General features: G+C 37.3%; 1 non-coding gene across 1 annotated transcript; it reads right to left on the reverse strand.

Annotated features, from left to right (window-relative positions):
- Positions 1 to 3,110: 3,110 nt before the first annotated feature.
- Positions 3,111 to 3,218, reverse strand: LOC121245142. Its single transcript, XR_005936554.1, has one exon. It is a non-coding gene; the product is annotated as a small nucleolar RNA R71 (small nucleolar RNA).
- Between the last annotated feature and the right edge of the window lie 13,946 nt (positions 3,219 to 17,164).

Genomic DNA, 17,164 nt, shown 5'->3' on the forward strand with positions numbered 1-17,164 from the left:
ATAAAATAACAAGTACAACGGTGTGTGGCTAAAGCCAACGGGTATGACAGAAAATTGGGAAGGCATCATCGATAAAGATCATAAGGAGGCCCCGGGAGGATGACTATCCAATAAAGGCAAACGAGCCCAGCACAAACGAATGAACGGCTAGCTAGCAAGGTGGGCAAGAATCCTCCAGACTCCTGCTTTAAAATTCCCCCAGGCCAGTCACAAAAATAAAGAAAGAAGAAAATGCATGAAAAGAAGACACAATGGGCAACTTGATACGATGGAAAAGTAAGGTATTTTCATTAATTAACTTTATGTACAAGTCGCTGGCGACAAAATGCATGTACATTCATTCAGCCAAAAGAAGAAAAGAAAACAAAGAACAAAACAATGGAGTCACAGCACCCCCGGAAGTTAAGGCGTGAAACTGTCAAGTCTCAATGCTTGGAGCACCAATCTCGGGAGCATCAGGAGTAGGATCACCCAGGCTTGGGGTGGTTGGTGCGGGAACAATCAGACCCGGGAAAGCGTCAAGCATCTTTTTTTCCCAAGGTTACGGCCAAATCTGAAGGCTACCGTGTTGGTGGGAATGTTGGCAAGATTAAGGATATTTCATGAAAGACCTTAAATGCAGCTCCGAACTCCCCAAGAGGTGGTCCTACATCTACCTGCGGCCCTCGACAAGCCCGTGTACCAACACTTCATCACAAACTCCAGAGAATAACTTCAACTGCCATGGATGAGACAATTAATGACTTTTGGAAGTCAACCTTGGAATCTATACGCACACACGCACTTAGTAATTAGCAGTACTCACCTTTTTTTTTTTAATACTTACTTAACAGGGTTGTTTCACAATTCAGTGCATAAACCCCTTTTTGGAACTAAATGTCTGGTGAAAGTAACTTTTGTATTCTTGTATCTTTCAAATCTGATATGTTGCTGAGCCTTATCCTTAAAGGGAAGTAACAAGTACTCAATTGGAAATTCAATTGCATTTTGGGTTATGAAACACTTTATTTGCTAAGAGACTAGCAAATGGTTAGCTGGGGGGTGTGATTACTGAAACAATTTGTTTAGTTTAATTGTCGAATTGGTTGGGTTAATGGTCAATTCGCATCATAAAGGGGTGAGATAATATAAAATTTGGAAAGTGGGACTTTGTTTCAAGGCTACATTGTTTGACTTAAAAATGGGCTTGTTTGTGCAAAAGAGAGACTCTACAAACTAAACTAATACAAGCTGTTTTGCTGGGATAGAGCCCAAATTCATGAAGGCCCACTTCAGCCCAAGCCTCACAAAGTCTTACCCCATCTCGCCTCACTTCATTCAACATAATCCAACCAAGAGGCACACTGGAAGACTAAGGGGAAGTAAAAGGAGTCCTTTTAGGGCAAATCCTTGAAAGTGGAAGGAAATCGAATAGAGGAGAGAGAAGAGGGTGCGAGGGAGAGAAGGATAAAGAGGGAAAAGGCACAACGAAGAAAGGGGGTCGATTTGGTGATTTTTCTAGGGTTTATTTTGTTCTTTGTTTGTTTGAGTTGTTCATTCCTATTAGGGTTTCTGTGAAGTTTTGTAATCATCATCTTTATGATGATTCTAGGCTAGATTTGCAACTTGGGTTGCAGGTGAAGGATATTGTTCACCCCGATTTGTGTTTGGTTTATGTTATTCCTTGTTTTATCCTTTTGTTGTGTTATTATCTGTGGTTTGATGTAAGGTTTTGCGAGAATCTCTTGTTCTTGACCTATTGTAGACTCACGGCGCAACAAGACCTTGAAATAATCAAGGCTCCTTCAGCCAGAGAGCCTTGAAATGAAAACGGATGTAATACGATGAGGGTTTTTATTCCTATGGTGTTTTAATCTGAAGTATGCATGTTTGTTTGTTGAAATATTTAGTTCTTGAATGAATTAATATTGATAGATGCACCCAGAAACCAACTTCATCGATGGGTTGAGCAAACCCTAACCCTGCATCCCAAGTGTTTGTTTAAATTGTCATTTAAATCATTGTTAGTCTAAACTCTGATTTCCGACTGTAAGGCTTTTATTAATGCTTTTGAAAACTGAATATAAGTTTTTAGGGTTTTTGTTCCCTGTTAAGTCAAATATTGATTTCAAAGCAACTCTCACTCCTCATCAATTTTGTCAACCTGAGCTTTACATCCAAAATCATGTCTATAATCACAGTTGAACCTATTGTAGATTCTTACATAACAGTCACTATTCACAAACCCATTTGCCCCTTTAAGCTACCCTATCTCCATATATCTGCATGATAAAGCATGTTGAACCTGTTGTCCCTAAGGAAATGACCTTGGAATCTCTCCCCTTGTGTATTAATTCTGCTTTTATACTTGGAAGCATAATTTGGTGAGTATCAAGTTTTTGGCGCCATTGCTGGGGACGACTGGTGAAACATAAATTTTTCTTACAAAAAAAAAAAAAAAAAAAAAAAGAAAGAAAGAAAGAAAAGAAGAAAGGAGTTGCTAGATTTTGTGAACCTCTCCACAGATTAGGTGACATTTGTTACTCTCTCCTATTAATTTTGTATACTGTTTTTCCTTTTTTTGTTTGCATTTTCTTTTCTTTTTCCCTTTTTGGGAGTGCATGTTTGTTTGGACCAGAGACCAAGCATCACGACTAGTTAGGTCTGAATCATTTTCATCCATTGAGTCTGCATCTGTATCTTTTGAGTCCTCATCTGAAAACCAAAGTAACATGGAAGGGGATGAGCATCAAGATAGGGAAGTCATGAACCAAAACAGGACATTAAGAGAATACTTGCAGCCTGTTAGAACTAAGTCCCCCATCTTGCATCATTCAACCTTTAAAAGCAAATAATTTCAATTTTAAACCTGGAACGATTCCCTTGATACCTCATTTTCATGGCATGGAATCTGAAAACCCTTATTTGCATATTAAAGAGTTTGAAGAAGTATGTACTACATTCATGGATCGTACATGTACTGAGGAGGTAATAAGGTTGAAATTATTTCCTTTTTCCCTTAAAGATAAGGCTAAAACATGGTTAAATTCTTTAAGACCTAGATCCATTAGGACTTGGCAGGAAATGCAAACTGAGTTTTTTTTTTTTTAAATCCCAATGTATAGGACAAATGCCCTAAAAAGGTAGATGATGAATTTTGGCCAAAAAGAAGTTGAGACCTTTTATCAATGTTGGGAAAGGTTCAAGGATTTGTTAAATGCATGTCTTTATCATGGTAATGAACATTGGAGGGTCATTAGTTTTTTTTTTATGAAGGATTACAATCCAAAATGAGACAGTTTGTTGAAACCATGAGTAATGGTAAATTTTTTAACAAAGAGCCATAAGAAGCTTTTGAGTACTTTTATTATTTAGCTGAAAATGCTCAATCATGGGATGTCTCTGATTTTGGGGACAAATCTGAAAATCTAAGAAGTGTTATTGGGGATGGGAAGTACAATCTTAAGGAGGTTGATGATTTGCATGCTAGGATAGCACTTATTTCTAAGAAATTAGAACTTACAAAGGTAAATGAGATGCATGTCATACCTCCAAATCCTCATAAATGTGGTATATGTGAGGATCAAGGGCATAGTACTAGTAAATGCCCTACCATGCCTACTTTTAAGGAAGTACTGCTAGACCAACCTAGTGTTGTTAACTTGATTTCTAAGAATTTCTCAAGGCCATTTTCTAACACTTGCAAGTTGGAGAAACCATCCTAATTTCAGTTGGAGAACTGAATAGCAGACCTCTTCTTCTACAACACCAACCCCCTATATACCCTATTCAACACCACCACCAAGACCCTCACAATACCCCAACCAACCCCACCTCATTCCAAAGAAGAACTTGGAGGAGTCTATACAGCAGCTCACTGTTAACCTCCAACAATTCATGCAAAGTCAAGCAACCATAAGCAACCAAAAGTCTCAAGCCATAAATGACATTAAAGGGATCCTCACAAAAGTGACTACCTCTATGAGTGCCCAAGAAAAAGGAAAGTTTCCAACCCAACCACAACCTAACTCATAAGGGCAGCAACATCAAGGTATGGTTGAAGGTGCCAATGTGAAGGCTGTAAAAGCCATTACAACTCTGAGAAGTGGTAAGGTCCTAAACAAACTTTTCCACAGTATTGGTAGTTCAGGTAAGGAATCTAACCCTCAGCTAGATAAAGGTGAGTCAAGTACCATAAATGCTAAAACTCCTATTTTTACTTTTACCATGCCTGCTCCATTTCCTCAAAAGTTGATTTCTTTACAAAAAGAAAAACAAACTTTTGAGATTTTGGAAATTTGCAAGCAAGACAAGTCCTAGTCTATGCAAAATTTTTGAAAGACTTATGCACTATCAAACGAAAGCTAAATGTTCAAAAAAAGGTTGTTCTCATTGAACAAGTCAGTGCTATAATTCAAAACCACACACCACCTAATTAGAACGATCCTGGTTCACCCACTATCTCTTGTATCATAGGAAATTCAAAGATTGGCCAAGCTTTGTTGGATTTAAGCTCAGGGTAAATCTGTTGCCCTTTAGTATGTATGAACAGTTGGGTTTGGGTGAGTTGAAACCTACATCTATAATTTTATAATTGGCTGATAGATCCAGAAAAATTCCTAAGGGGGATAGTGGAGGATGTACTAGTACAAGTGGACAGATTTTATTATTCAATAGACTTTGTAGTGCTGGACATGAAAGTGATTGCTCGATCTAATACTTCCTCTACACTAATATTCTTAGGAAGGCCTTTCCTTGCAATTTCTAATGCCATTATAAAATTGTAGAAGTGGGGTTTTAAAGTTGAGTTTTGGTAATATGACCTTGGAGCTGAACATTTTCAATTTGTGTAGGCAACCTCAAAAGGTGGAGGAGGTGCAGGAAGTCAATGCCTTGGAATCCATTTTTGCTGAAAATTCTTTGTTCAATTATGAATTTAATGATTCTTGTCTTGAGGAAACTAACTGTGTTTCCATTTCTTTTGTTGTAGGAAATCCAAATGACACACAGTGGAGGCTTAAGTTTGAACCTTTGCCCCCTCTATCAGAATCAACCAGACCTTCAAATGAGAAGATTCCAATTCTGGAATTAAAACCCTTGCCAACATAGTTGAAGTATGCTTATCTGGGACTTGGAGATTCCTTCCCAGTTGTAATCTCATCTCAGCTCACTGATGAGCAAGAGAGTAAGCTACTTGAGGCGCTGACACAGCATAGGTCTGCCATTGGGTGGACTATTGCTGACATGAAAGGTATAAACCCTTTAACTTGCTCTCACAGAATTTATTTAGAGGAGGGGGTTAGACCTTCTAGGGAAATACAAAGGAGATTAAACCCCACAATGAAAGAGGTAGTGAAAAAAGAAGTCTTGAAATTGCTAGACATAGGTATTATCTACCATATAGCAGATAGTCAGTGGGTAAGCTCCATTCAAGTGGTACCAAAAAAATCTGGGGTCACTATTGTGAAAAACGAAAAAGGGAGAGTTAATACCCATAAAAATGACAAATAGATGGAGGATGTGTACAGACTATAGGAAGCTTAATGCAGTTTCTAGGAAAGACCATTTCCCTTTACTCTTCCTTGAACAGATTCTAGAAAAGGTGGCTGGACATGAGTATTATTGTTTCTTAGATGGCTATTCTGGATACTATTAGATAGAAATTGCCCATGAGAATCAAGAGAAGACTACCTTCACTTGCCCCTTTGAGACATTTGCTTTTAAAAGAATGTCTTTTGGTCTATGTAATGCCCCAACCACTTTTCATAGGTGTATGTTAAGCATTTTCAGTGACCTAATTGATGACATAGTTGAAATTTTTATGGATGATTTCTCAATGTTTGGAAAAACTTTCGATTCTTGTTTAGCTAACTTGAAAATTGTTTTGGCCAAGTGTGAAGAGAAGCAGTTGTTATTGAACTAGGAAAAGTGTCATTTTATGGTACAACAAGGAATAGTCCTTCGTCATATTGTATCTACAAGGGGTATTGAGGTTGATAAATCTAAAGTGGAACTGATTTCAAACATGCATGTGCCTAGGAATGTGAAAGATGTTAGATCTTTTTTAGGTCATGCTAGTCTTTACAGAAGATTCATTAGAAATTTCAGTTCAATATCAAAACCTCTATGCCATCTGTTAATGCATGATGTTAGTTTTGCTTGGACTGAGGACTGTCAAAATTCTTTTGACTAGTTAAAATCTTTTCTCACCATTGCTCCCATAATCCAACCCCCAGATTGGACACTTCCCTTTGAACTAATGTGTGATGCCAGTGATTTTGCTATAGGGGCTTCACTTGGCCAGAGAAAAAATAAATTGCCTTATGTAATATACTATGCTAGTAAAACTTTGAATAGTGCTCAGAAAAATTACTCCACCACAAAGAAAGAACTACTAGCTATAATGTTTGCATTAGAGAAATTTAAGGCCTATATGCTTGGTTCACATGTTGTTATATTCACTGACAATGCAACACTTAAGTTCCTGTTGACCAAGAAAGATGCAAAACCAAGGCTCATCAGATGGATCCTTTTGTTACAAGAGTTCAACATCACAATAAAAAACAAGAAGGGGGTAGAGAATGTAGTGGCAAACCACCTATGGCTTACACTATAATTCACTGTTCAAACCCCTTTAATCTCTGACTCTTTTCCTAATGAACAACTGTATTCAGTTCAAGTCTTATCCTAGTATCCTGACCTGGTTAATTTTTTAGTGACAAGACAGACCCCAACCCACTGGACAACTCAGGATATTAGAAAAATGAAAGCTAAGGCTAAGTTTTTCTTTTACGATGGCCCTTATCTTTTTAAATATTGTTCTGATCAAATAATTAGGAAATTTGTTCCTAATGATGAGTTTTCTGTCATTCTATCTTTTTGACATTCTGAGGTATGTAGAGGACATTGCTCAGCCCATAAAACTGTAGCCAAAATATTACAAAGTGGGTTCTATTAGCCAAAATATTACAAAGTGGTATGCCTAAAGCCATAATCAGTGATAATGGAACCCATTTTGTAACAAACCCTTTTCTGTTTTAATGAAAAAGTGTGGGATTCAGCATACGGTTTCCACACCTTATCACCCCCAATCCTAGACAAAATGGCCAGGCTGAATTAGCTAATAGGGAGATCAAACATATTCTTGAAAAAAACTATCAACCCTATTAAAAAGATTGGTCTTTAAGGTTGTCTGATGCTCTTTAGGCCTATAGGACTGCTTATAAAACAATTCTGGGCATGCCACCATATAGGTTGGTGTATGGCAAAGCATGCCATCCCTCTGTCGAGTTAGAACATAGAGCTTACTAGGCCATTAAGCAGTTCAATTTTGATACTGATCAAGCTGGTTTAACAAGGAAACTGCAGATGGCTGAGCTAGAAGAACTCAGAAGGGATGCTTATGAAAATTCTAAATTGTCCAAGGAGCGTATGAAACATTTTCATGACAAACACATTTTGTAACGACCCAATTCAATATTATTAGGGATAATTACGGATATTTTATTGGGTTTGATAATTGGGTTATTTTTTCAGTTAATATTTTTATGGACGAAGTAGGATGATTATTATTATTATGATTATTATTATTATTATTACTATTTTATAAATTTGAGATATATTTTAAGATAGGTTTCTAAATAGTGTTTATTTGTTTTTTATTATTTTTTCCCTATCCCGTTCGTGTATTCCTATGTTGGTTTTCCAGTTGAATAAGATTCTTATATCAAAACTATTATCCTTTTAAGTATTCGTAATCTCGTGGGATTGGATTCTTCCACCCTTTAAGCCGTATACCTCTCAATGTTTTAGTCCATAGTTTGATTAAGTGTCTTAATGGGAGACAAACTCTCACGTCAAAGCCCTACTATAAATCCTCTCTTCCTCACAATATTTCCATCAACACATCCACGATACCTCACGGCCAGAACCTCAGCATAGGAAATCAAGTTTCTTCTACACAACAAACCGAGAGCAGGAAACCAACCCGTCTTAGCCACACGTTCTTGCATCGTAGCTCCTCCCTCCTCTTCAAGCACATTCTCCACTTAGCAACCACATTCCCAACGAACCTGGTCTGCACGTCCGTAAGCTGTTGTGACCCATTTAGCCTTCAGCCATTGCACCTTGACGTACAAACCTAGAGAAAGCCACGGCTCAGCCACGTTCAGCGTTTCCACCGTAAACTATCACCACTGCACCTCAGTCCACGTCCAAGAAACTCCAACAACCACTACAAGCCTACACTGGAAGCAACCATGCCGCAGCACCAAAAGCAGTCGTAGCCTTCCTCTCCACCCTCGAAAACTGCCCAAACTGTAACCACCATCACCAACATCCATGGAAAGCAGAAACTGGAGTTGCTCTATTTTGAAGCCATGGAGACAGAGCATCATCGCCCAAACTGAGAGCCATGCCTTGCCACAGTTGGGCCATGACGCCACCGTCAGCAACAATAGATGACGCCAGAGATCAAGCCCTCACCACCCAGTGATGTCCAGTGCCACCGTCCGAAGCCCCCATGCACGCCGCGTGATGCGTAAACTCTCTCTCCATTCTCTCTCGCTCTTCGTCTCTCTCTCTCTCTCTCTTTCTCTTTCTCTCTCAAGATTTCAATTTCTCTCTCTGTCTCTCTAACAAGTGCCCAAGCCCTACGTCTTAAGACACCGACGAATCACCTAGAGCCCATCGTAAGCCACAGATGCCCAAGCTCGATCTTCTCTGTAAGTGATCTCTCTTTCTTGTTGTGATAAAATGCAGTACGCCCCTCCCTCGTGTGAACAATATATGAAGTCCCATGCCTTTAATTTATAGGTTGGAGTAATTACGTGAGTCGCAGTATAGGTAATATAAACTTATCACAAATGGACGAATAGATTTATGTGTTGAGTTTATTGGGATATATATATATATATATATACACACATATACATACATATATATATATATATTGATTTAAGAGAGTTACGCACGTAGGGGTAGACTATTTCAGAAAAATAGACAAAACGTCGGGAAATTTAAGTTGGACATATAAACTCTAGATATACAGAATTGATGTCAATATCATGGAGCCAATGTGATTTTAGAGTTATGAAGGATCAAGATTTATGGAAATATAGGTTAATTTAGAAATTCAGGTTTTTGATTACGAATTACGTGTTAAGTTAGAAATTTACGTAAGTTACGCGTATTTTATAGGTAATCAGTCACGCCCCGAAAATATTAGATTAGCGCTGCAAGGTAAGTAGTATGATTATACCCTTACACGTATGTACGGTAACAACATGTCTTTTATAAAAATATTATGCATGTATGCCCTATGCCCTCCATTGGAAGCCCCTTTTTACGTACCTAAGTCATGATAAAATTATGAAAATTCATGATTTTATGAGTGCATTAAATTATTTATGAAAATTCATGATTTTCTGAAATGAGTTATATATCAAAGGATTTTTGAAAAGACGTGCTTGTATGTGAGAGTTATGCATTAAAATATTTATGAAAAGCCATGCATGATTTTATGTGAAGATTTATGCATCAAAATATTTATGAAAAATCATGATTTTATGTGAGGAAATGTATCACGACATTTATGAAAGAATGCGATTTCATTTGAAATCTATGATATGATATGATATGATATGACAAGTATTTATGCGATTTCTTTTGAAATCTATGATATGATAAGTATGCAAGTATGATTATGATGAAGTATGAATTATAAGATATGTTGTAACGGCCTATGTTATAATATGAAGACGATACATATGTTATGAGCATATTGCATTGTCAGGTCGTACATGCTGGTAGTATACCTAGTATGTCTTCCTTACGTATGGATTCTACAACTAGCGGCTACGAGCAGAATCAGAATCTACTTAGATTCACTAACCCTAACTCATGGGATCAACAAGAAGTATCGGCCTATGATAAGTGAAATATAAGTTCATGTTCATATTCATGTTCATGTTCATGTTATTTATGTATGTATTTATGAGTATGCACGTTTTTCAAGAAACCTTATGTTTATTATGTTTATTGTATGATGTGTTGCTTATTGAGTATTCGACTCATTTTATATATTTTTATGTTTTTAAACCACCCCAGGTGATGACATTAATGAGGATGAGACTGCAGGACAACACTTGACCCAGGGAGGCGAGGCAGAGGCCTAGATAGTTTATGTCATGTTCAGTTTATGGTTTAAAGTTTAAATAAAATATTTTCATAAGCACATGAGATTTTGGTATTTTTTTTTTTAAATAAGTGCTTCCGTAGATTCTATTTTGGATTTTAAGTATTTAATAAAGTTTGTTTTATTTCTAGAACTTTTCGCATCTGATGCGCCATTAAAAGAAAATTTTTTAGTCAAGTTTAGTAGCACACTATCTCCTCGAAAATTTAAAAAAAAAGTCTTTATTGAGGAGCGGGGTGTTACACATTCAAAGGAAGTCCTTCCACCCAGACCTGCAAGTTCTACTATACAACTCTATTCTCCATTTGTTTCTTGGGAAGTTGGAATCTCGATGGAGTGGCCCCTATTTGGTAAAATCTGTTTTCCCACATGGAGCTGTGGAACTCCTAAATCCTCAAAATGGTAACAACTTCAAAGTTAATGGTCAGAGACTTAAACCATTTCTTTCAACTTTTTCATCTGAAGAAACCACTCTGAATTTTATTGATCCCATTATTTATTAATTGATTGATCTTTTCATTATAGTTCTATTTCTTGCACATGTTAATAATTCTGTCTTTTGAGTAGTTTCTTTTCTATGTCATTTTTTTCACCATTCAACCTTAATCAAGTATTTCTGTTATCACACCCTTTATCTGTTATCTATCAGTTGAACTATTTATCTATTCTGCATGCTCTGTACTATTGAGGACAATGTAGATTTCTAGTTGGGGTGGGGATTTTAAATTTTAGTCTTGCATGCCATAATACACCACCACCAGAAGAAGCCTTGTCAATGATTGTTTAAGCACTAGCAACACTGGCCCTTTCATTCCCAATTTGGATGCCCTGATCAGATTTGTTGAATTTGGGAATATTCTAGTTTGTCTTTCATTCAGGATTTGGGTCAAGACAAGGTGTTTATTCATTTAGACTTGTCATTAAAACCAAGAAAGAGTTGGTATTATAAAAAAGTTTTATGCTGAATATGACCTCCACCTACACTTAGACTACTTGGAATAACACTTTGGGGTTATTAAACTAATTAGACTAAGCAGGTGTTTGAGGCTCTAATGAACCATATCCTATTAGCTTAGGAAGAAATTTAACTGAGGACTTGATGTCACTCGAGAAAAGGGACAAGCCAGGGATCTGTTTTGTTTATAGGAAAAAAAAAAGATAATAATAATAATAATAATAACAATAATAACAATAATAACAATAATCTTAGTGTAATGGAGAAGGTTGCCTACTTCTAGGATCCTTTGAACAAATAAGGTGGTCTTTTAAAGTGAAGTAGCGTGAAAGCTACTATTACAATAGTTTTGAATTAGAATAAGACCTTATGTTCCAACTTAAACAGCTACTATGGATGAGACAATTAATGACTTCTGGTAGTCAACCTTGGAATCTATACCCACACACACACTTAGTAATCAGTAGTACTCACATTTTTTTTTTTATATTTACTTAACATGGTTGTTTGACAATTTAGTACATAAACCCCTTTTTGGAACTAAATGTCTAGTGAAAGTAATTTTAGTATTCTTGTATCCTTTAAATCTTATATGTTGGTGAGCCTTACCTTAAAGGGAAGTAACAAGTGCTCAATTGGAAATTCAATTGCATTTGAGTTATGAAAAACCTTATTTGCTAAGAGACTAGCAAATGGTTAGTTGGGGGGGGGGGGGGGGGGGGTGTGATTACTGAAACATTTTGTTTAGTTTAATTGTCAAATTGGTTGGGTTAATGGTAAATTCGCATCACAAAGGGGTGAGATAATATAAAATTTTGGAAAGTGGGGTTTTTTTCAAGGCTACATTGTTTGACTTAAAAATGGGCATGTATGTTCAAAAGAAAGACTACAAACTAAACTAATACAAGCAGTTTTGTAGGGATAGAGCCCAAAGTCACGAAGGCCCACTTCAACCCAAGCCTCACAAAGACTTACCCCATCTCACCTCACTTCATTTGACAGGATCCAACCAAGAGGCACACGGGAAGACTGAGGGGGAGTGGAAGGAATCCTTCGAGGGTAGATCCGTGAAAGAGGAAGAAAATCTGTTAGAGAAGAGAGAAGAGGATGCAAGGGAGAGAAGGATAAAAGGGGAGAAGGCACAATGGAGAAAGGGGGTCGATTTGGGTATTTTTTTAGGGATTATTTTGTTCTCTATTTGTTTGGGTCGTTCATTCTTGTTAGAGTTTCTGTGAAGCTTTGTAATCATCATCTTTATAATGATTCTAGGCTAGATTTGCAACTTGGGTTGCAGGTGAAGGATATTGTTCACCCTTATTTGTGCTTGGTTTCTGTTATTCCTTGTTTATCCTTTTGTTGTGTTATTATCTATGGTTTGCTGTAAGGTTTTGTGAGATTCTCTTGTTCTTGACCTGTTGTAGATTCACGGCACAACAGGACCTTGAATAATCAAGGATCCTTCAACCCAAGAGCCTTGAAATGAAAACAGATGTAATACGATGAGGGTTTTTATTCCTATGGTGTTTTAATCTGAAGTATGCATGTTTGTTTGTTGAAATATTAAGTTCTTGAGTGAATTAATATTGGCAGATGCACCCAGAAACCACTTCATCAACGGGTTGAGCAAACCCTAACCTTGCATCCCAAGTGTTTGTTTAAATGAAATCATTGTTAGTTTAGACGCTGATTTCTTACTGTAAGGCTTTTATTAATGCTTTTGAAAATTGAATATTCGTTTTTAGGGTTTTTGTTCCCTGCTAAGTCAAATACTGATTTCAAAGCAACTCTCACTCCTCATCATTTTTGTCAACATGAGCTTTTACATCCAAAATCATGTTTATAATCACTGTTGAACCTATTGTAAATTCTTACACAACAGTCACTGTTCATAAACCCATTTGCCCCTTAAGCTACCCTATCTCCATATATATGCATGATTAAGCATGTTGAACCTGTTGTCCTTGAGGAAATGACCTTAGAATCTCCCCTTATGTATTAATTCTGCTTTTATACTTGGAAGCATAATTTGGTGAGTATCAAATGGTCCCCTGCATTAACAGCGCCCTCATTAGGACCAGGAACCTCGAAAAACACCAAGTCTGGTACTTGGTAAGTGAGTGCTAGTGAAGCCAGCATTGACACCGAGGCATTTGAACGCCAAGAACCGCCCCTGAACAACGGCCCAGCGTCGATGTCACCTCCACCGAAAACATTAGGTTGAGTAGATTTTTCAGAGGCCATTGTCATTGACATGTAAGGTAGTGAAGGATGGAAAGAAGGTTTAGCTGGAAAAAAAATGTTGGAAAAAGAAGAATGGCAAGAAGGCTACAACACAATGAAAAGAAATGAAACGCGAACTCCGACTTTATAGAGGGAAAAGGCGACGATTGGTCTCCCACACCCCATGGTAGAAGGGAGAAGTATAAGCCGCTTCGAATTCTGGAAGTGTAATCCACGAAGCGAAGCGAATGCAAAGAGCCGTCTGACATCCTCAACATTAATGAGTTTGAAAAGATGTCATCAGAATCATCAAAAGGCAGGCCAATCGAGAGTAAGGGGAAGCGTTACCAGGAGGACCAAATGACGGGAGTCTCCCTGAACTTCGAAGTCGTGCACACGTCAGCAAAGGGATCCCGGCTTCAGTAGCAAGGCCGGCTCAAATAGTGAAAAATTCCCACCGCACTCATCTGGTGAGAATTAGCGAGAAAACTCTAAAGGGATTTTCTCCCTTTGGACCTAGTGGGCTTGTGAATGAAAACTAAGGGAATTAAGACCAAAGGCTCAGCCCATAAATAATAGTCTCCAACATGGGCCAGGTTCTCTGGACACAACCTACAGGAGGGAATGTGTTGTAGAAGATGGGACTCGTAGATCTGAAGGCCTCTCGAGTAGTGTCTAGCTCTCGAGTGTTCGTCTGCATAGTAGGCGTAATGTATAGGGAACCCTCTATCTTCTGACAGGAAGGATATCAACAAACTGCCAAGGATATTGTCTGAGAGAAGGAAATTGAAAAACCACATCGTATTAATGGCACCACTACCCAGGCTACACGCCATATTAATGACGCCGTCGTAGAGCCACGATGCATTAAAGGACTCTGACACAGGGACCAGTACGAAGGACGCGAACTCCATGGGGATAGAGACGATCTGTCCCCCAGGCTTATAGTATAAATAGCAAGTCTCTGGTACGAGAATACTTTCTGATCCCTAGACTCTTTCATTTATTTACAAACTTTCAAGAATATTTACTAAATTTAGCATCAGAGACTCCCCGACCTCAAGGTCACCCTCTCCTAGTTACCATCTCTCCTATCTTTTGCAGACCCATTTCGAAAGACCTAAGTTGTTGGAGTTTAGCCTAAAAGTGTGTGAAACACAACGTTAACAGTCACTGTAAGTGGTTAACAGTCAATCATAATATCCTTGCTGGTTTGGTGACACCCCAGCCACCTCACCACTGAGTGGCTAGATCTACACTTTATTATTAATGTAAGGTGATAAAGGTTAGAAGAATGCCAAAGATTATTAGAAAAGATGCATTTATTGCATATGAATGTGCATTTTTACTTTCTAAAGCAAGGATATTATGAAGTTCCGTATTTATTCTACTTTTATTAAGTATGATAATATGAATTTGTATCTGATTTATTTGAGTTTCAACAAGTAGACGACCAGAATGATTCATAAATAAATGAAAACAGATCAACAAGAGTTGCCGTAATTTGTTTTTGTTTAAAGAATAGAACAATGTTTGCACCTAGACATTAGAGAATGATTGAGATATGTTACTATTAAAATTTTGGGATGTCGACATTTATGCTTCCGACGTTGAATAGTAATGAATTTATAACCATTTATAAATATCTGCTTTAAGTTTCTTGTAAATATTTGTATATTTGAGTCTAAAAAGTTAACTAACCAAACTAATCAATCTCTTTTGTGCCGGAATAAATCGATTTGCATTTTTTTTTTTTTTTTTTTATTGGCACACGAAACACATTGCTGAATCGCTGATGCAAAACTTGCCATTTCAATTTACATAAAAAAAATATTTGTGTTTTGATTCTTTTTAAATATAATAAGTCTCACAATAAGTGATGTGTTTCACACAGTGTTGGATTTGTGGGAGCCTGATTTATTCTTGTGGCAACTCGATTTGATGACCCAACCCAAAATAATTTTTGACCTGGTTTGCGACTAAAGAAATGTCAGACGGAAAGTTCACTCAATGTTCGCGCAACAAGTCACTCGAGTGAAACTCAAGTAGAAAGTTCGTTCAACCAGTCGCTCGAACAAACATGAGACTGAGAGTTTGCTTGAGGCTCGCTCGAGCGAATAACTTGATAATTGTGTTTCTAAGGTTTCTACACAAGAAATGCCAGACGGAAAGTTCACTCAACATTCGCGCAACAAGTCACTCAAGTAGAAAGTTCGTTCGACAAGTTACTTGAACGAACATGAGACAGAAAGTTCGCTAGAGGCTCGCTCGAGCGAATAACTTGATAATTGTGTTTCTAAGGTTTCTGTCGCATGCCTATATGTATTATATATGCTTTGATTTTAGAGGTGGAACAAAGAGAAATAGAGAGGCAACCCTTGACGGAGAGAAAGTGAGCAAGAGAAACATTGTATTGCCCCACGGTATATTCCTACTTTTCTCGTAATAAAATCCTCTATAGCTCTATGGGCATAGACATGTTGTCGAACCATGTAAAATCTTTATAATGTGTATGATTGGTTTCTTGTTTTGCTTCACTTTTCTTGCATCATTTTCACAACACATACTTCTAAACACCATCGCTCTTCGGGCCGGGGTTGCTACAATGCTACTATGGGAGATACAACAGAGAAAAGTGTTGTTGATATGGGGCCATGCTTTTAGATGTAGCATGGGGTATTTGGCGACAAAGGAATGTATGTATCCTATGGTAGAAAACAATGGATCCGAAGGAGGGTGTTGAGATGAGGCTGTCATGGTGCTCCAAAACTACAGAAGGCGAAGGAAAAGCACCTCATTGTCCGTAAGGGATAGAATTCTACGTTGGTAATTTCTTCAAGAGTGTATTCAAATCAAATGCACGCAAAAGGGCTGGTATAGGGACTGTTATCAGGTATGATGATGGCTTTAAACTTAATTGAAAATGCTGGAGAGGACTCTGAAGACATTGAAGCTTGGGCTCTCATCGAGCTTGCAATTCATACACGCGACTCTGAACTTGTGGAATGCGAGTCCTCGTTGAGGTCAAAATCCTCCAATTTAGGAAAGAACAATACTAGATTAGATACAATACAAAAAAAGTGAGACCTACTAGTACAAAATTACTTTTTTCCATAGTTTCCCTCTTTCTTTTAAGAGGGTTGATTATCCCAAACTTACACGCCTGGGACTTTAGCAAATAATTTTCCATTATCAAAACAATGACATGAGGTCAAAGAAATGCTTAAATGGTTAAAGCGTTATTATATGCTAGGATGCAATTGTTTTATATTCTATAACTAAAGAGTTTCTTTTTATTGAAACTTCTCTCAATTCATCTCATCTAATCATTACAATTTTCTCAAATTTCCATACAAAATAAAATAAAAAATTCAATTTTTTCAAATCCAAAAACAAAAAAATATTACAAATATATATTTTAACAATATTTTATTCAACTTTTAACTTTAATCTCAACTCATCTCATCTGTGAAAACAAACGAGACTTAATATTATGTAAACTCTTGATACTTATCCACTAACATTCCTCGATTTTAGGTTTTAACAATATTTGATTGGAAGCCCTTTGTTTTGTTTATCATGAATTAGAAGCACGTACAATCATCACATAATAATTCAAGGACAATTACCAATCAATCGGGACAACAGAGTGGACACCAAATGCAGTTGGGCAGACACATTTGGGTTGAAATTTCCAAAAAAGCAAAAGGGTTCAAACAACTTTAAGAATCAAGGCTTCAAATATTAATATAGGGCCAACTTTTCATTTGGTTTTCGGGTTTTTCATATTGAATCAGAATGATCTATCACTAACT

The sequence above is a fragment of the Juglans microcarpa x Juglans regia genome, chromosome 8S (assembly GCF_004785595.1).
Source record: "Juglans microcarpa x Juglans regia isolate MS1-56 chromosome 8S, Jm3101_v1.0, whole genome shotgun sequence".
In the NCBI taxonomy this organism is placed as follows: Eukaryota; Viridiplantae; Streptophyta; class Magnoliopsida; order Fagales; family Juglandaceae; genus Juglans; species Juglans microcarpa x Juglans regia.